Here is a 21,844-nt window from a genome sequence, read left to right on the forward strand (position 1 = left end):
CTCCCAAAGGAAAATGCAAAACTCTCCAGCTGTCGCTGTGTGTTAGAATTCGTCTCTGTATCCTGGACACAAGAAATAGCTGTAAGACCTGGATAAATCTGGAGAAATTTTTAAAAATGAAACACATATTGTCGGTGTCACTCCCGGCCGGCAGGAAGGACACACAACAAAGTCTGGCAGTGGACAACCTTTTCTTTTATTTTCCTTCTCCATACAGCCTGCCCCGGGAATCCTCCCGGCCGAAGCCTCTGTTGGTCCGCTCCCCGCGGCTCCTTGCGTGCTTCTCCCTACAGTCTGTCCCGAAGCCTCTACCGGTCCGCTCTCCGCGGCTCCTTGCGTGCTTCTTCCTACAGTCTGTCCCGAAGCCTCTACCGGTCCGCTCTCCGTGGCTCCTTCTGTGCTTCTTCTGCTTCTTCTGCTTCTTCTGCTTCTTCCGCTTCTTCTGCTTCTTCTTCTTTTCTTGGTGGGAGAGGCATTCACTTTTATAGGGTTCAGTTGTTGCTAGGCAGACTATCTTACAGGGCGGGTTGTGAAGCAGGAGATCTTACAGGGCGGGTTGTGAAGCAGGAGATCTTACAGGGCGGGTTGTTTACCAAGCAGGAAGCAGGAGATAAGCGCCATCTTAGCACACTCGATGGGAGGGGTAATCTAGCTCAGGCTTTGCTCTTTCCTACAGGCCTCACGTCTGCCAAGTAAGGCGACCGGGCTCGGGGCTGCGGCTCCCAACATCTCCCCCTTTTTTATTTTTTATGAATGTGCGCATCGTAGCCCTTCCTGGACTGGGTGCAGAGGCTTATGCCCTATGCGTAGGCCCACCGTAGGTCCTTGGCTTAGACCCTGGTCGGCCGTGCCATGGTCTGCCAAGGCCCTGAGGCCCTCGTCCTTTTTCTAGGGCCAGGCACAAACTGGATGGAACCTGGATGCACACAAGCTTGCACTCATTTCCTTTCCGTAAAGAAATCCCCTCGGAGAGAAATTTAGACCTGGGCAGCATCTAACAGTCCAGCGGCTTACGTGCAGGATGGGGTAGGGCCTGGCTTAGGTTGAGTCGCACCGGGGGAGTATGCTCTTACCCGTCATTGACTCTCCTACCCAGCTATGTCATAATTTTTTAGAGGAGGAGTGTGGGAAGCTCACCGCCCCTAGACTCGGTCGTAGGCTGGGCGAGCGAGCCATGCATATGCCTGAGGATCTTTTTGTCCATTTTGGGCTACCGCTATTTCTATTCATCTTGTTGGTTGGTCTGTGATGGATCTCCGGTAGGGCAGGTCTGATCTTCAGTCGAGGGCTTTGTTGCCCGTGTCAGTCTCTCCGGTACCCACAGTGGTTCTCGTCCCGGTTCCTGTGGGAAAACACAAACCGCGCCTCGGTTCCAGCTAACCATCGGATCCGGGCCCATCCATTGTCCTGTTAGGACATCTTTCCATTTAACCCATCCCTTATTGCTAGGAGATGGACTAGAATGCTCCATAGCTGGTGAGCGGCTATTATTGTTTAAATTTAAAAAATTGTATGTGAACAGTGCCATAGATAATCGTGCCTTTGGGGCCAGGCCTTGGCCTACTCCCCCTTTTTGTTTTTTATTTTTTATTTTTTATTTTTATCTTTTTTTTTTTTTTTTTTTTTATTGGTACCAGGGATCGAACTGGCGATTGCCTGCTTGCAAGGCAGGCGCTTATGCCGCTGAGCTAAACCTCCAGCCCCCATTTCCTCGACCGGCGTTTTTCTCAGCCTGCTCGGCAGAGAACTCTGTGTACCAGGCTTGCCAATCCAGGTAACTACCCGAGGGCAGACACGCCTTTGCCAGCTGAATCCAGTCCGCGGGGGTGAGGGGCCCAGAAGACAGGTTCTCCAGCATGGCAATGGTGTAAGGCGCAGTCGGCCCAAAGGTTGTAACTGCATTTTTAAGTTCTCTAATCTGCTTTATCTCAAAAGGCTCCCATGCATTACGTCCCTGACCCATGGCCATCTGTACAGGATATATCCCATAGGGGCCGCTATCTATCCCTGGGAACGGGTGGTCTTCATTAGACACACGACCCCCATGCCACAGCTGTCTGTGGAAATAACGTCCCGCCGGTGGCGGAGCATCGTAAGATGGCGGCCGTGGCTGAACAGAAAATGGAGGCCTGTGCGTTATTTCCTGTACTGACGGAAGAGGGGGGAGTTCCCATGCGGCGGCCTCGCGGCGAGGGACCGCTTCCGGGAACAAGTTCCAGGGCGGAGCAGAAGGTTCTGTCTCCCTCCCCTGCCAGGGGGCGCTCAGAAGCTCTCTGCTTTTTCGTAAGCCTAGCTGAGCTGAGCGCAATTCGCGGCGCAACGCAGCGAAAGAGCCTTGCGTCTCCCCATCAAGCGACTTAGGCCCCTGACAGCTGGTCTCTTTGGCCTCCTCACCATTCAACTTTCCCTCGTCCTCGGAGTCAGACGACTCCGAGGCTTGAGCCCCGTCCTCCTCCTTAGCATCTTTGTTCCCCTTGACGGACCCCTCTCGGGAGCTCCCTGACTGGGCCTGCTCAAATACCCTGCATACTTTTGTAAGCTCTTGAGAGCTTTCCCCGCAACCACCCTCACTCTTAGTGCCGTTACCTAGCATGTTTCCCATTTTTTAATATGTTACTCACCGCGTGAGGCCCAAGGAATCCGCCACTTACGCGTGAGCCTGAGAGGAGTCTACAAACTCTGTAGGTGCGCGCCACCCAGGGCCCAGGTTTATCCTCTACTCACCTGTCTTGCAGCTCTGCGTTGGAGCGTTGTCCACTGCCACGTCTCGGGGGTGATCAGCTCCCCGTACGGGCCACCAGATGTCGGTGTCACTCCCGGCCGGCAGGAAGGACACACAACAAAGTCTGGCAGTGGACAACCTTTTCTTTTATTTTCCTTCTCCGTACAGCCTGCCCCGGGAATCCTCCCGGCCGAAGCCTCTGTTGGTCCGCTCCCCGCGGCTCCTTGCGTGCTTCTCCCTACAGTCTGTCCCGAAGCCTCTACCGGTCCGCTCTCCGCGGCTCCTTCTGTGCTTCTTCTGCTTCTTCTGCTTCTTCTGCTTCTTCTGCTTCTTCTTCTTTTCTTGGCGGGAGAGGCATTCACTTTTATAGGGTTCAGTTGTTGCTAGGCAGACTATCTTACAGGGCGGGTTGTGAAGCAGGAGATCTTACAGGGCGGGTTGTGAAGCAGGAGATCTTACAGGGCGGGTTGTTTACCAAGCAGGAAGCAGGAGATAAGCGCCATCTTAGCACACTCGATGGGAGGGGTAATCTAGCTCAGGCTTTGCTCTTTCCTACAGGCCTCACGTCCGCCAAGTAAGGCGACCGGGCTCGGGGCTGCGGCTCCCAACAACATATGAACAGTCCAGAGCAAGAAAGTATTTTTTTAAACTGAAAGCAAACTGTGAGTCTGTTTCCCCAGAAAAAGGCAACTTGGGAAAGTGTCTTTCAGCTTCATTTTTTGAACCAGATGTAGAATAAAGCACTATGTGTGTGCATAAAAAGGAAGGACCTGGTAAACAGCATAAACCTTCCAGAAATGGCCTTCAGTGCTGCATTCATGTATCTCAAAATAGAACCTACCTACTCCTGAAAATAAAGGAAATAAACAAATGAATAATGAAAGAAAGAAAAAAGAAAGAAAGAAAGAAAGAAAGAAAGAAAGAAAGAAAGAAAGAAAGGAAGGAAGGAAGAAAGTATGAATGATGAAGGAAGGAGGGATTATAACATTCCTATGTTGACATACTTTGTTAAGTCATTCACGATGCATTTGCCCTCAGCTTAAACCACTGAGGCAGAAATTTTTCTCATTTTTTCTATGGATACAGAAAATACACACTGAAAGTTTCACTAATTTTCCCAGGATCACTTGGCTAGTAGATAGGTAACTGCATTTCTGGCTCTTGCTGTCTGATTACAAAATCTGAATCCCTACCTTTTTTGCCTAATCAATTTTACTCAAAACTAAGTAGATTGGAAAACAGTCTATTTAAACAAATTGAATGTATCTTGTACTTGCATAATGATCACGGGTTTTTTTCGAATGATGTTTTATTTTAACAAACTTTAAATAACCCTCTGCTTTGGTAATGAGTTGCTTTGGTTTGTACTTTTAATTCATGGTATCTGGTCACTGTCCCTAGTGTAGGATAGAGCCACAGATATTTCTCTGGGAGTCATTGAAAAAATATGATATTAAAGAATAGGTACACTAGAGCCTGGATCTTAAGAATATAAATTTATGAAGAACATAAACAGCTTTTGGAGTGTCTGGAATTGGGAAGGCACGCGATTATGACTGAATAATACTGCCTTCCCGGTTAGCCTTGCTGAAATAAGTTCCTAAAGAGAACTAGGCATATAAGGAAGACTAGCTAAACTGGAAACAAGTTCACAAGGTATCTTATTAAGCTATGGTCAAAGACTTTATGTAAAACTTTATGTAGATCATGTAGATGATGGCGATGATCTGATTCAGGCCGCTTCCCTCCAAAGCAAGTTACTTAGTGTTACATCTTTGACTTGATGTGTGGCTGAGGAATCCAGTGGAATGAAGAATGTACTTACGCATCCATAGTGAGGAAAAAGAAGCTTGTCAGCTGAATCTTATGATGAGAACTACAGACAGAGTGGTAGGCAAGTGTGTGACTTTTTAGGCCACATCACTGCTAGGATGCACAGACATCATACCAGAGACTTGTTTTTCCCAACATACTAGAGACTCTGTTAGGTCAAATTAGTAACTTCTCCTTCTCGTGGGAAGTGAAAAATACAGGCAGCACACAGGCTGAAGGCAATCCCTTCTACCTGATCCACTTCCCCTGTGTGTTTTAGACCTTTAACTCAACCCAGTTTAGAGCAACTCCTGCAGTCAGCACTCATGTACACAGATGTTTCCCTCCTCCTCCTCCTTCTCTTCTTCCTTTCCTTCCTCCTCTTCCTCATCCTCTTCTCCTTCTCCTCCCTCTCTCTCCCTCTCCCTTTCCCTCTCCTTCTTCTTTTCCTTCCTTCTTTCCTCCTCTCCTCCTCCTCTTCCTCTTCTCCTCCTACCTCTGCCTCTGCCTCTCCCTCTACCTCTTCCTCTTCTCCTTGTTCTTGTTCTTCTTATTCTTCTTTTTCTCCTTCTTTTTCTTGTTCTTGTTCTTGTTCTTGTTCTTATTCTTATTCTTCTTGTTCTTGTTCTTGTTCTTGTTGTTGTTCTTCTTCTTGTTGTTCTTCTTGTTCTTGTTGTTGTTGTTGTTGTTGTTGTTGTTCTTCTTCTTGTTGTTCTTCTTGTTCTTGTTGTTGTTGTTGTTGTTGTTGTTGTTCTTCTTCTTCTTATTGTTCTTCTTCTTCTTCTTCTTCTTCTTCTTCTTCTTCTTCTTCTTCAGAATCAAACTCAAGAACTTGTGGTTGCTAGGAGTCGCTTGTGCCATTAAGTACTGTTCCCAGCCTCTGTGATGTTTATTCTTATACTACACTACTGGAGCTGTAGGGAAACTCTGCCTCTGTTCTCACATCACTACATCCAGGGTTGTTGTATGTGCTACACCTTTCTTTGATGAGTGAGATGGAGAATTCAACTGTACACCTCAGAAGTCTCTTAAGTGAGTCAAAATAATAACTTCAATGATGTGCAGTACAATGCTATAATAAATAATTTTATCCTCCTAACTATATATCTGTATGAAGTCTCTTATCGTATGTAATATACTAGTTTACATCAATAGCCCAAATATTGCATGAGTAATACTCTAATACAAAGTACCTATTTCTTCCTTTACCAGCCTTCCCAAAAAATTAGATAAAAAATTAGCCTTTTTTCAAATCTCTGAGGTAGTAGTAGGAGCCCCCAGAACTTTGATAATTTCTTCTTCTCAAAACATGCTTGGTCACATATTCAGCAGCTGATGAATGAGTTATCTTCTAAAACAAGTCTGTTTTGAACAGAACTCTGATATTAAGCGATCAAACTTCCCAGTTTCTCATCTGTTTACTTTACCAGAGTTACAACATCACTCACTAAATATAGAGCAGCATAAATCCCAACAAACAAAAGTTGATATTATGTACTTAATTGTCTAATTATTATAGTATTAGACTCCCCTCAAAGTAATATTTCTCTCTTGCTTTTATGTAAATAAAATTTTATCCAGCAAAATAAAAGGAGAGACTATGAAAAAGTATTTAGTTTTAGTCTCATTTGACCAAAATGCCAGTGAATACAAGCAAGTCTTATAAATCTATGGTGTTAACTTCAAACAGATACTACAATGACCTGCAATTCTCTCACTTGTTTCAAAACTTTCTGTTACTCTGTAGTAGTTTCATAAATGTTCCCAAGTTATATAACGGAATTTCAGTAATAAGAATGGTATTTGCTATATGTCTTTCCTGAATTCTTGCATCTTATTAGTTTATTTCTATTAAATCCCAAGGCATTGGTTAACCTTCATTCTTAATGGTAATCACAAAAGTCCACCATTTCTGTTAAACCTAGACCCTACAAGCTTTAGTGCTGTGATTTGGATGTAGTTTGCTCCTCTAAATGTTTATGGGTTATAGGCTTTGTACCTAGTGCATTGTTAAAACTGTTGGAATAATACATCTGGACAACTCTGTTAGATCTGGCTCTGAAAAATATTAAAAAGAAGATTAAGTAAGAGAAATACAGAAAGTAAAGCAAGGCTGACTAATAATCAATATGAAAAAATCAATTTATGGGTTCTCTTCTTACCTAGCATAAACAATTCTAAGGCCATAAATCTGGTGGTTTGCTGCTTTATTGGCCTGTAGGCCCTGCCCAAAATGAATTGGAAACAAGACAGAGAGTAGCAAAACAAGCCAGGATAATAAAGGTTTTTTAAGAATTCATGTTTGAAAGCTCTGAGGGCAATGTTTCTCTGTGAGATGTGTTTTCTCTCCCAGGGTATCTAATTTACTTCTGTAAAAGGAACAGCTCCCCTTTTATAAAGTTGGTAAAGCAATTGGCCTTTCTTCCCTTTGTGCTTATAACCCAGTACTGTTGCGATGTGCTTAATATAGAACCTAGTTAATCAGTGTCATGATTTGTTCCCAGTTCCTCTGTAATACATTTCTGTATGAAGTAAATGTGGTCTCTCGTTTTCTCTACCCTTACACACACCAAGGCCACAGCAATGTGAGGAAAGACTGATTCAAGGTATCTCTTGGACTCAGTTTCATTGTTTTAAATAATGAAAAATATAAAAAGAAAGGAGAATATGTTTGTTTCTCATAATTTGTAGAAAATGAAAGAGGAAAGGAAAGATGTCTGTCTGACTTGCCCTGAGCCATAAGCTTATAGACTATTCGTACACTCATTGTGCTGTGTGGGAAGGAAGAATTGAAAAGGATACATGAAAATGCACACCAATGTCAAGGTTTTTGAGGTCTATGAATCCTGAGGGAAAAGAGGAAAGGAGAAACTCTACATGGGTGTTACATCATACCTTGAAAGTTTTGCACTCAACACCTGGATTCTCAAAAATCCAGTTTGGAATTTCTTCATGTAGGTGGCCTGGCAGTCAGAGAAACTGAAAGGTTTTCTGTCCCACTAGTAAATCAATAAATGAGAAAAATGTGAGCATATTGCTGTGTTTCACTGAATGGGAATTTGTGACTACTGCAGAGAGACAGCATCCCTTAAGGATGGAAGAAATAAAAAGATCCTCTGTTAAAATATAAAATTCATTAAATTGTTGAGCCAACTCATCAGTTAGTGGGAGTCACATATGTAGATTTAAATGATAATTGTCTGGAAATTTGTTGAATGAATGCCCACAATAGTTAAGATACTATGGAATGCACTTGGCATATATTATCTAATCAATTATATTGTTTGTCACAATAATTCTTGGTGTTTTATCCATTCCACAGGAAAAAAAAATACATTAAGGGTTAAAAATATTGAAAAATTTGCCCAAGCATGCCAAGTTTGTAAATAACTACACAAATATTAGCCCATGGATTCTCTCATCTGACTGATAACAAAGCCTTCTTGGTGTTTTTTGTTGTTACTTTGTTATTTTTTTGTGTGTGTGTTTTGTTTTGTTTAACTTTTTGTTTTTATTTTTAAACAAAAAAGAATTAAAATGATGATACAAAATTTCAAAACCAAATAATAGAAGATCAATACTGGTTAATATATTGCATATTGTTATCTTGGAAGTAATTGTTCAGTGTTTGTGTATTAAGATTTTTAAGATAAATTGGGAAATAGAATTTAAATATTTTGCTCTTTAATTCTGCTCCTAAATTTTGCTCCTTAAATCATTTTCTCTCAAATATGGAGAGTACCAAAACAAACATTGTCAGTAACATTTAACCTGCATGCTGGCTGTTTACAGTATCCACTGAGCCTAATAGCTTGTAGTTTATAGTAAGAGGACAAGCATATAAGTTCATAAGCAGGCTAAGAATATAGAAAGACTCTGGTATCATGTTTTATGTAATTCCATATGGCATTCTCTTGTAGTTCATTATAAATATTCATTATATGTATTTTATGTGACTGGCACTATGCTAGATATTGAGGATACAGTAATAAATAAGAGATAAAGCCTCTTTCCCCCTGGGAAACAATAAAACATGCACATAAAACAATAAAATTTAGCATAATATGTGTTGATAAAGAGAGGATGAGCTGCTAAAAAAGGAACTAAGTTTTGAAGGGTCATTGGTATGGAAGATACCTTAAATCTTTGAGATATACAGGAATCCTCATATAATCTTTGTTGTTGTTGTTGTTTTCGTTTTTATCCTTACCAGGGATTGAACTCACGACTGCCTGCTTGCAAGGCAGGCACTTATGCCGCTGAGCTAAATCCCCAGCCCCTCATGTAATCTTGCTAAGACATGAAAGTATTGTACTGTCTAGTTACTAAAATTTGTGACAAATAAAGTTCATTAGAGCAAAGAGTTAAATGATAAGAGCCACTGTCAAAGAGGTAGAAAAACACAAAATCATGAAAAGCTTTGAAAAAACTTACTCAATTCGTATTAAGAACTATGTGTTGAATACAAGTAAGAACAAAGAGATTTGGGGAAGGAAAGCTACAATTAAATTTTCCTCTTGGAATCATCAGTCATTGGAGAAATGAACTGGAAAAAAGTAAAGATTGAACCTGTACAAAGCAGATAAAAATGTATTGCTAGCTTCGAGACAAACGTTAAGCTGCCAAATGTAATGGTAACTTGGTTCAAGAACTTAATTCTTTCCACAATTCTGGTCACAAATAAAATTGGAAGAGAATCAAATCAAATATTCCCATAAGGTCAACACTGAACTTAACCACTGAATTTTATTGTTATTATTCAATTCAGTTTGTAAACAGAATTACAGAAACAATTGAGTTTAAGAACTGAGATACCACTGGGTATAGTTAAATATAAGCAGACAGAGAAAGACATTTAATAGGAGACCATTTTCCTTGAATAGGAGGATCAAAGGAAACAGATTTTCTCTTCCTTAGAAAGGGCAAAGGAAGATTTCTAAGTTATGTGCTAAATGACTGGTGGATGCATAGATGAGCCAGCACAGGTCTATCAGGTCTTGAAAGTCTTAAAATTTTACTCAAACTTCCTCTCTAGTCCTGCGAAAGAGGCCAAAGAGGAGAAATCATCCAGGATTTGGGTTTCATTCTGGAGTGAATGGTTGAAATGATGTTGTATTGACAGAGAAGCAAGGGAAAATAGAGACATGACGGGTAGGAAACAAACATAGGAAGCTCAGAGGAATGAAGGTTGGACTTCCTGGTTTGGTTTCTTACAGAAGGAGCTAGGAAATCATTATCTTCTTTATCCACAGGGTAAGAAAAACATTAACCACACTGGATTTCAGTACCTCTTCTTAAATTCGTTGGAAAACCGGCATCACTGTACACAAAACTACTTCAAAAATTGTGCGCACAGAAAAGATAGAAAGAATCATTGCACTCACCACAGCAGAAACTCAGATCTTGAATCTTTCACAGATCCACTTTAAGAGTAGAAAGCCGGAACTATAATGAGCAAGACACTGGAGGCTCCAGGTCCTTAAACTGGAAGAGCCAGTCACTCGGGTTTCAAGCTCTTCAGGTCCTGGCTCCAAAACCTCCACCAGGTACTTACAATGAAGAATCTTCTCCATCTTAGACAGCAAAGTGGAGAAAAAGGAGTTGTTCTTTTGAAACCTGCTCAGAATACTGTGTTCTTAGCAAGGCTTGCCTGCATGAAAACCTTATAACAGATTAACGCACTGTTTATTTAGCAGACCCTAACAAATCTGAGGGAAGGGAAATACCTAGGTCCTCCCTCTTTATCTCACTCCAGAATGAAAAATACAAAAAGCAAGAATGGAAACACATGCTGAAACCAAATCACAAGACTACAGACTCTGACTGCTAAATACAAATCCAAAGACATGAAAGAGCTTTATGAGGAAGTTGAAGATTGTAAAGCTTTGGTAGAGAGAATGATGCTTGAATTTAAGATTTTAGAGGCAGAGAAAAATGTGGGCACTGCTACACCCACAGTGCATAATCCATCAAAAATGTCAAAAAGAGCAAGTAGAGGAATTAACTTAAAAATAGTGCAAAAGGAGTTAAAAAGCCTTCCTGCATGGCCAAAGAAAACACAGTAACTATTTAAATGCAACACTGGAAAACTAAGAAGCTTAGCAACTGTCTATTAGTTTGTTGGGGGTAGACAGAAACTTTCCCACATGATGATGGTATTCATATTGGTCATGTCATTCAGCCAAACATCAGCACAGGAAGAATCAGAAATAAAATTGCTTTTAAGGCAATTTTATGCACATTTATGGGAAACCTCTAAGGTTTTATTATGTTGAGGACCAGAATTTATCGGGTGATGCTATTATTTTTTAATTTATGTCAGGATACGGAGTGTTATTTTGACTGGTGCTGGTTTTTTCCCCTAACTATTGTGTGAACTACTTAGTTGTTTTGCAAACAGACAAAATGTTGGCTTTTATTTTTGCATTGTACACATCTCATTTCTAGTAGAAAAGTGACTAAAATTATGTCAGTTTTCAACCTTTCCCCATTCTGACTGTCCTAATGAGCCTATACTTATCTGTTCACTGCCTTTTCTGTCTCAAAGAAAATAGTCATGATTCCACATGTCAGTTGTTCTTTTTGTATATCTGAAAGGCCTAAAAATGGGAATTGTTATATTTTGCCTAGGAAATAGCCCCCTAAAATAAATATATCTTTTGACTACATTATCCTATTTTGTAGCTATCACCTAGTATTTATCCACTTTTAGCTACAGGTGAAAGTGGCGGGGGGGGGGGGCAGCCTGGTTGGAGGAGGTGAATCCCTGGGCCTAGGCGTAGGGTGTATCCCCCTCTCTCCTCTCTTGTCTCTCTGCTTCCCACTGTCCCCTGCTTGTTCCTCCTCTGTCTGTGAGGCCTTTCTCTTGCCTTGGAAACAGTCTACTATGAATTGAAACTTCCAGGAATTCTGAATCAAATCTTTCCTCCTTTAAATTGCAAGCTTTGTATACTTTATCTCAGGGATGAGACTGTAACTAAAAGAACTTTTTAAGTAATTGTGGAAAATGACAGAAAGAATTTAAAAATCTCAAATCCATGATCTTCTAATACTTTTCATTTTCATTTATTTAAATGAAAACTTATAACTCCCTTATATAAAAATATACACTGGAGTTGTGACAATGCTTCTCTTAGGCTTTTTTGTTGCCAAAATAATTCATAATCAATATTTATAAACATATATGCATATCTATAGAATATGTATATTAATACATGAGTACCCCATAAATATTACTATTCCAATACCTTTAATCATATATGATATTTACAAAATAATAAAGGCCTAATACAGCAACGATACTTTGTAATGATGAAAGAAATTTTGTTTAATGCCACCTAAATTTAATTTTTGTTATAAAATTAATATCTAAGCTATAATATAAATGTAAAGTAATGACACAATGTATGATTTCTGGAAATGGAAAATGTATAATCACTGACAAACACAGAAATAAGAGACTATGAAAGTTAAGAATAGAAAAAATGTTTTTCATTTTATTTCATTCAATTAAAGCTGGTAACACAGAGAGAAAAAGATAATGTAGACAGCTTTGAGGTAAGCAAGCCCACAGGAGAGGGGGATACAGGAGGAAAGCTTCACTTGTGCGTTATTAAAACAAAGATTAGATTTCTCTGGGAGGACAAAAAATGGAGAGGAAAAAAAGGAAAATCAAACGAGATCTCTGAAAAGACCCATTGATGTCAGAAACAGTAGTGAATATTTAGTGCAAAATTGAAGGATTAATTTAAAAATCAAATACATAAATGAATCAGGATTATTTAATTCTTAAAAGAAGACAAAAGGGGAGAACAAGTCAGCATCTCCCGAGATTCAGCCATGTTGGAATTTGGGGGCCCTCCCTCCTGGTAAGCAGCACATGAATGAGCAGCCGGTGAGCCAGGGAGAGAACAAGTCAGTGTCTCCCGTGAGCCTACCTGTGTGCGGGCTGAGAATCAAAAGTGTCATCCCACCCACCACCCACCATTAGCAACTGGACAGTGTTGAGGACAGCCAGACTTGATAGTAACTAAGGCACACATAGCAACTAAGTGCTTGTATTATTGGGTTGATTATGCTGACCTGGGGCCAGAGATCTGAGCATTTCTTGGATGTCCATAAGCAATATGGCAAATATAGGAGATTTCCTTCTATCTTCTCTTTGAAGGCAAATATTGTTTTCACAGTTTGCTTTTGTTCTGATTATTGTGCTCTATTCAAAATTCTGTTTTGATAGGTTTTATAATGTTCTGTTTTTGGTTTGATTTTGCTATTCCTGATTGAGTGGACAATTATTATGAAGATAACAAGATACACTATGGTACTATCACTGTTAACCTGCTGTGAAGTTCTGCACCATCTTCCACTGCATTGTCTCAGTTGGCTTTGTTCTGTCTTGTTTTGTTGTATTTTACTAGCTTTAAAATTTAAAAAAAAAAAGAGGAGAAAGGGAATTTGCAAGGTAGTAGAACACAAGAAAAAAGAGGCCACCGTTGTTCTTTATTTTAATCTACCAGTAAATGTTAACAATAAACATTTGATTAAATATGGTAATGGGTTTTTTTTTACTTGCAATGAGATGTTTTATCTCTCTTACCAACATTACCCTTAAAGGTAAGTTCAAAATCTTTTTGTTGCAAATTTCTTTCAATTTTTTCTCTACAAACTCCCATTACTGTGATTCTTACATTAATCACATTGACATATGCCTTATATTATAAATATTTCATCCACATATGTATCAAATATCATTGAGCACTCATCATGCATCTATTTTGTTGAATTCTGAGGGTGTATAAATGCCCTCAAGGAATCTGAAGCCCAATGATAGTTGACTGAAACATTGGCAAATAAATATAATAAAGATTCAATACAACACAGCAAAAACTTTCTTTGCATAAGGCGTATAGAGGAGAGAATAATAAATTCTACTCAAAGATAGTCAAGAAAAGACATAAAAAGGAAGATGAAGTACCTGTTTTGCTGAGAACTAGAGACTGAACTAATAAAATGAATGAGTATCATACACAACCATACCAGAAGAACAATCGCACTCAGAGTTTTGGAGGTGAATTGAGCATGTGTGTCTAACTTTAATATTATGATGATTAATTGAAGGTCAGACATAACACACACACACACACACACACACACACACACACACAATTTTGTAAACATTCTTTCAGCTAATTCCCTCAACCTGCTTTAACCTGCAGTTCAGTGGGTTGCACATAGTAGGTACTTCATCATTATTTATTGGAAGGATATACAAATGATAATACAGCTTTTTTAGCTGTATGTATTGTAAAAATAAAAGATGAGCTTTCTTCTAAGTGAACAGTAGCTGCCAAATCACTCCTTGCTGTATGTTTTTAAGATCCAGTAATAACTAGGAAACCCTGCCAACACTAGAATATCATATAATTCAATGCTCACAAGCAATACTATTGTACATCTTCTTGTTTTTTTGCTTTTATTTTTGGGACTCCTGAAGTCTGTTTACAAATAGATCATTTATATTTGCATATTTACTGTTTATCGTTTTCATAATGAAACTAGATTTCTACAACTACTGTATATATACCCAGATTTTATAAGCAAGAGTACATAGAAGATGAAGTGTTCCAAGCTGTAATGCAAATTGCTTAGTGCACTAAAAAGGCATTGCTTTTATCCATGTAAATGTTTTATTTGCATTTTAAGACTCTTGTAAAACTCTATTAAGTATCAGTCTCTTATTTTAATAATTTTCTCATCTTGGAGATTGGGGGAGCATGGGAAAGAAACATTTACTCCTTAAGTGTTATTAATATTTACAATACCTTTTAAGAAAAATTCTGATAGACAGTATGCTACAAGAGCGACAGAAAACACAACAAACTAGAATAAAATAAATCAAGTGACATAAAAGAAAATTCAGAATCCGGCTTCTCTAATAAACCAACTGTTTTCGTTTATTATAGTTATTGTCTTCAAATGTACTCCTTGATAAAGAACAACTGTGGGATTAATTTTAAGTGATCATAACAGTTTTATCTTCTCTGTAATAGAGCTATCTTCTTAGAGAGGAGAGCTCAGATGGTTCCCAAGTTTTATTTTCTGCGCATTTTCTCCCTCTCAGCTCTCAAGTAGCTCAGAAGACTGATGTAGGGGCCTGTATTATGGATGACTGCGTAATGAGCTCGTCTCGAGAAATGCTGTAGTCTGGCTTAGTTTATGTCCCTACCATGACATTGCTAATTATGAAATTCTGTTGCCACAGTATCAAAAGTTAACCATGTCTTAGGATTTTGTGTACTGACATTATAGTCCTATCCTTATATTTTGGTTTCTTGCTGACTGAAAAATTTTTCCTACCTTGAACTGTATTTCAATAAGATAATATGAATAATCTTAAATAGTCTTTTAGGTTTTTGGAAGCTCTTCAAATTGCCATAGGCATTAACCCTTGATAATAATTCTAGGAACATAACTGTGCCAAAAGAATCTTCCTAGGAACTAAATACAAACACTGTTATGAATCTTTGTATCTTTAATACATCAATCACTTACCAAGAAGTGGAAAAAAAGTCAGAATATTTTGGCCATATTTTCTGATTCTTTTTCTTTTTATACACATTTATTTACCCAATAATATTTTATTAAACATAACTATATATAGCAAGTATAAATACCATCTCTATAATATGAGGCCATAGAAGTGAGAAATATATATATATAAACCAATATTTATAATGTGACATGGTTAAGTCTGTGTTTAATATGTACAAAATAATCACGAAAACAGAATTGTAAAACTTAAGTGCAATCATTAATTTGGAAAAGAATGGGATTAGGAGTTGGGATTTCTACTCAGTATTTGTAAATCATGTGACTTTCTGAAATTTACATAATCTCTCAGTTTCACTGTTACTCAAAGAAAGCACAGTAATCAGGCATGTGAACTGAACACTTACTTTCATCTTGTGGAGACAAGGGTATTATGTGCAGTTCATGAATTTAATAAGTAGGTTATGTTTGCTAGAGTTCCTGAAAAAGCCACCTGAAGAATTAAAAGAAAAATCGTTTAAAAGGACTGATTCTGAGTCTAAGACTAGAGAAAATGCTTTTATTTTATCATAAATTCTTTACCTGATGAAATTGTCATATAAATAAATCACAAAAAAGAACAATTAAACAAAAGTTTATATGTACAAAACTTTCTAAAGAAGATATGAGCTATGTATTATTAGTGGTAGGCAAGATAAAAGGGTAGATTTTATTGCTAAAGAATTTTGGTCCAATGGTTTATACTCAACATAGCATATTCCTGTGATCCCATCACATTTGAAGCTGAGACAGGAGATGACCTTCGGTTTGAAACCAACCGGGGTTGTAATGATTTCAAGACCAGCCTGGACTATATAGCAAGACTTTCTCTCAAACACACACACACACACACACACACACACACTTTATATTGCAGCTCCAGAACTTGCTCATTACTGAATATTTAAATTATTTCTCTGTGCAGGAGCAAATACATATGTGTCTCTACAATGTGATGATAAGTATTCAATTCACATGCCTGATTACTGTGCTCTCATGAGTAATAGCAAAGTTTGATATTTATGTTATTGTTTTGCCTTTTTATTGATTATCACTACAATCTAATGTAATAATTTTATATCCTTTTTCTACTCCATCAGTTTTTGATTTAATCTTTTAATAGTCTTTTTTCCTTCTGCTTTCTAAGAATCAACATTTGACAGCTCCATTTTTCTTTTTGCATGATCAAAATTCTTAATATTTATTTCTTACAACATTGATCAATTCTTTACTGCTTTGTGCATAGTTTAAATGCACAAAGTCACAAAACTAAAATAAAAATATCCCTTAAGTTACTCTTTCTAACTACACATTGCAAGGTAAGAACAAAAGTGAATTTCCTTCTGTGGAAATCCAAAGTCAAGATACTTCTGATTACTTAATGGAAAATTTTCCTGCTGTTTATTCTAGTCTGTCTGTGGTCTAAAATCTGTTGAAATTTTAAATGCCTTCATAGGGGTCATGATCTGTCTGTATAGTAATTCTGTAATTATTTTTTCAGAGGTTCTAGTTTTATTTTACTGGCTTTGTGCAATTAAAGAGTATCCTAATTCCTCCCAATAGCCCAATCATGTATTCTTCTCCATCTAATAACTCCCTACCACTCTCTACCCCTGCTTTTTCTTCCGGGTTGTGTACTAGAAACTTGTCTACTCTGCACTAGTGTAGATTAGTATTTCTTACACTTATTATTGAATCTGAATCCTATGACTTCATTTTACTATGCCTTTAGGCTAAATTTACATTTACTTGGATATTCTTTTCATTTACTTCTAGGATATATTTTTAATAGAGTATATTCTAGGAAAATTTTCAAGGGAAGATACAAGGAGTATAAAGTTAATATTTTGTGAATATCTTGAAAACATCCTGGTTTCATATCATGCATTATTAAGACTTTAGCATTTTTTCAAAAAAATTGAAAATTGTTTTCCAAAAAGTGAAGCTTTGTTCTTTTTCATCTAGCATCCAGCAACACAAATTAGATTCTTGTCCTCTCTAAAAAAATGAGTATCTTTATTTTTAAATTGACATGGACTGAATCTCAGAGATGCAATGAAAGTGCAACGTATACAAATCAGTAAATGTAGTTAGTATGCCACATGCACAGTATCAAAGGCAAAAAACACATGTACAAATAGATGCAGAGAAAGGCTGGTGAAATAAAATGTTCTTTCATGAAAAAGAAACTCATGAAAATAGGGATAGAAGGACCTTATCGCAATCCACATATGACAAATCCATAGCCAATACCACACCGAAAGGGAAAAATTAGAAGGTGTTGTCCCTAAAATCAGGAGTAGGATAGACATTCTCATCACTCCTGTTCAATGGTGCTTGAAACTTTAGTCAAAGCACCCAGAAAGAGAAAGAAATAAAACTTATACAAGAATAGTTACTTTTATCTGTGAATTATGTGAATCTTGCATAAAAGACCCACAAATCTCCAGCATAAACCTTTTAGATTTCATAAATACAGCATCTTACAGAATAAAAAATCAACACATACAAAAAGTCAGTATCATTCCTTTATATCAGTAATGATGCTTCTCATGAGGGGAATGTTAAGGAAACACACACACACACACACACACACACACACGCGCACACACACACACAAGATGGAATATCATTCAGCCATAAAGAATGAATCCATGCCATTTACTTGTAAATTGATGGAACTTCAGACAATACTGCTGGTTGAATAAGCCACACACAGAAAGTTAAATGTGGCATGCTTTCACTTATATGTGAAACCTGACATACAAATAGATGAATGAATAAAATAAGGGGAAGATGATATGAAATGGGGAGCCTGACTTCCTGGAGATAAGGAGGGGAATCAAACAATCAAGGAAGGAGAGCAGTACGGGAGAGGGTGTAAAGTGATCTAAAATTATCTAGATGTATTATATTATATGCATGTACCAATTGTCTAGAATTGATACATCTATTGTATATTTCAAATATACTTTACTAAAGTGATAGAATAAATTTTCAGATATGCAGTGATGTTTCATATGAAAAATATTCATTTTTAATTTTTTAATTTTTGTGTGCACAAGATACTCAGGTTTACTTTCAATTTCATGACTAATATTTCTTTAGCCACAAAAAGATTCTCAAACTTATAGACATGAGGATATTCTATTTTCACTAATACTTTTATAGGTGAATCCTATTGCCTTCAAGTTGGGCTGCTTGATCCGAGTGACATTAATTCTTACTTTCTCTCTCTTATTCTGCATCTATTGCTATTCTTATTTTTATATTTTTAGCTTCAATTGATTTTTTAATGCCTGTAGTCGTATCCTTAATCTCTATGAGTGATTTTTCTTATATTTTTCTCTCAGTACATCACTTCTCCTTTTGAGCACACCCTCAGAATATATTAACTAGAGAGTTATATAAAATTATTCTGTGTTTCTTAAGAGAGACAGAGACAGAGAATATATATACTTCTAGATCAATGTACTCTCTACTCATTCTTGGTGGCATATAATCCTCTCATGAACAAAGTGATACTTGATACTTTTCACATTTAATTGTTTGGTTTCCATGGCTGTTAAATAAATGATACGTTTCAGCAATATTGATTTGCTGAAAGACTTGAATTTTATATGATTCCAAGAGACACATTTTTTCAAAGAAACAGTTCATTACATTCAAGGAAATAGGATTGACTAGCCAACTCGAATTCCTGAGAGAAAAATTCACACTCAGGATCATTACTGAAATTCCTGTAAGGGCTCAGTCTTTTCTAAAAAACAAACAAACAAAAAATACATCTGTAAAAAAGAATACTTCTATAACCAAAATATTTGGAAGTGTTCTAAAGGTGTTTGGATCTGCTAAATTGTCAAGAGAAACTAGATCTGCTAAATTGTCAAGAGAAACTAGATCACTTAAAATAGAAAAGATAGCTGAAAACACTGACTAAGAACAAAATGACATCGTTAGTTTTTATGGCATGCATGTTTACATTGAAAGAGGGAATCCTCTAAGCCAAAAGTATGTTTATAAACAAGTCACATTGAAAACAGTTCAGTTAACTGAATTGAGATTGATTTCCTTGTCTCATATATTTTCTTTGCATTTATCTTTTATTTTTCTATTGTGGTGTAAACATAGCTTGACATCAAATCTCTTATCAAATTTATATGTTATCCAGTACAGTATTAATTTTCATAAAATGCTTCAGAGCATAGATGTAGAACTTCTAATTTACTAAACTGAAATTGTATGACCATTGAACAGCAGCTCCTTATTTGTACCTCATTACAGCTCCTTGAAATCAACTTTCTATTCCATGTTTCTGTATATTTGCTTACATTAATAAAAGTACACAATATTTTTCTCTTTGTGATGATGATTCACCTAGCATAATGTGTTCAAGGTTTATCTGTGTTATCGTGTATAAAATGAACTTATTAATTTTAAGGCTAAGTAATATTCTATTGTGTATATTATATATATATATATATATATATATATATATATATACATACATACATATGTGTGTGTGTTTTGTGTATCTATTTACCTAATAATAAACATATGGACCCACAACTTGAGTTTTGTGATTACGTGTGTGAGTGTGGGAATGAAAATATTGCTTCAGGATTTTTTACTTCACATCTCTTGGACAAATGTTCAGAAATAGCATTAGTAGATCATAGAATATTTTAATTTTTAATTTTTCTTGTAATCTCCATACTATTTTCTATGATGATCGCAGTGATTTTTCTTCTCTGTAAAAATAAATAAAGGTTCAAATTTTTCCATATCTTGGTGACACTGTACTTAAAAGAATATATATAGGGTCAGGATTTACCTCAATATCATAAGAACCTGGCTTACAAGTACACAGTTGTGAATTCAATCCTCAGTACAAAAAATAAAAAATAAAATAAAAATGATGATAAAAAATTTCAAAACAAATAAAAGATTAACAATGGTCAATATATTGCATATTACATTCAAATTACTTGTTCACATTACAAGATATATGCATGAACAATGATCAAACATTAAAAATGCAAGCCATTCTTTGTGATAAATTAATAGTTAAGTAGTATAATTATTTACCTTGTTAGTATAAGTACACATATTTATGTATAATCCTTTCCTGTGTATTTTTTTCCTTTCCCCATCCCAGTTGTTCTTCCTGCTTGAATAGTTTCTTCCATTTTCACAATATCTGTTGTACATTTTGGATCTTATTTACTCTTTCTCTTTTTTTACACTAGGAAGACAATGTTTATATATATATGACTTTCATTTATTTCACCTATGAGATAGTCATCAGTTGCATCCATTTCCCTTAAATGCCTTGAGATTTCCTTTATAGATGAGTCGTACTCCATTGCATAAAAACATCACGTCTTTTTCATCCATTTCACTATTGATGACATTTGGGTTGTTTTCAAAATTTAGCTGTTACAAATTGTGCTGCTATAAACATGAATACATATGTATTATTGTGTTATGATGTTTTCATTTCTTCTGGGAAATTACCAAGAATGGGAATAGCTGGATCAAATGAGATCTTCTATCCTAGTTTCGTGAGAAATCTGTGTATTGATTTCTACCAGTGTCTATACCAGTCTACACTCGCACCAACAGTGGAGAATGGTTCCTTTTTCCCCACAGCTCAACCAATGTTTATTATTCATTGATTTTTTGGAGATAACCATTGTTTCTAGAGTGAAACAGTGTTATTTTAATTTCCATTTGTCAAATAACCATTGGTGCTACACATTTCTTCATGTATTTATTTCCCATTTGTATTTCTTCATCTGAGAAGTACGTGTTCATCTCAGATGCTCATTTATGAACTGTCTTTGAATTTGGGGTCTTGATTTTTTTTTCAATTCTTTATATATTCTAGATAGAAATCCTTTGTCTGAGGGACAGCTGGCTAAACTTTTTTCCCATTCTGTGAGTTTTCTTTTCACTCTGATGGTGATCTTTTTTGACATGCAATTATTTTTTAATAGGATAATGTCCCATTTGTCGATTCTTTGAAATACTTGTACAGTTAGCTCTATATCTTCAAGATTTCTACCTACCTTGTCTTCCAGTACGCTTAATGTTTCTGCTTTAATATTTAGATCTTTGATCCATTTCAACTTTGGTTTAGTTCAAGATGAGAGACATGTAAATAGTTTTAGTCTTTGGAAAGTAGAAAGCAAATTTTTCTAGCACTAATTATAAAAGAGGCTATATTTCGTTCAGTGAACTCTTTTATCCACTTTGCCAAATATAATGTGACTGAGTGTCTTCGTAGTTGTGCCTGCAACTACTAATCCGCTTCACCGATGAGGTCTGCTTTTTTGCCAGTAACATGCTGATTTTATCACAGTAGTTTTGAAGTATAATTTCAAGTCAGAGGACTGTGATGTCTCCTGCCATTCTTCTGTTCCTCAGGATTACCTTTGCCAGTCTAGGTCTCTTTTGTTTCCAAATGAATTTTAGCAGTGTTTTCTCCAGTTCTGTGAGGTATGCTAATGATATTTTGGTTGAAATTGCCTTAAATCTGTAAAATAGTTTTGGGAGTATCACCATTTTCCCATGTTGGTTCTTCCTATCCAAGAGCAAGTGATATCTTTCTGTTTTCTGATAGGATTTTCAATCTCCTTTTTCAGAGTACTGTACTTTTTATTGTATAGGTCTTTTACATACTTTTTCAGATTGATTCCTAAATACTTCATTTTTTAATGC

At 36.8% G+C, this 21,844-nt stretch overlaps 1 protein-coding gene and 1 long non-coding RNA gene across 2 annotated transcripts in view; one reads left to right on the top strand and one right to left on the bottom strand.

Annotated features, from left to right (window-relative positions):
- Tenm4 (teneurin transmembrane protein 4) overlaps nucleotides 1–21,844 on the top strand; it is a 2,788,855-nt gene that overhangs the window by 627,660 nt on the left and 2,139,351 nt on the right. The window lies entirely within an intron of this gene.
- On the bottom strand, nucleotides 175–6,080 carry LOC134477682 (uncharacterized). The gene is made up of 2 exons (XR_010049819.1): nucleotides 2,725–6,080; nucleotides 175–1,342 (listed from the first exon to the last, which is right to left on the bottom strand). It is a non-coding gene; the product is annotated as an uncharacterized LOC134477682 (long non-coding RNA).

This window comes from Cavia porcellus, unplaced genomic scaffold (assembly GCF_034190915.1).
Source record: "Cavia porcellus strain 051 isolate PalLab524CR breed Dunkin Hartley unplaced genomic scaffold, mCavPor4.1 scaffold_9, whole genome shotgun sequence".
Classification (NCBI taxonomy): domain Eukaryota; kingdom Metazoa; phylum Chordata; class Mammalia; order Rodentia; family Caviidae; genus Cavia; species Cavia porcellus.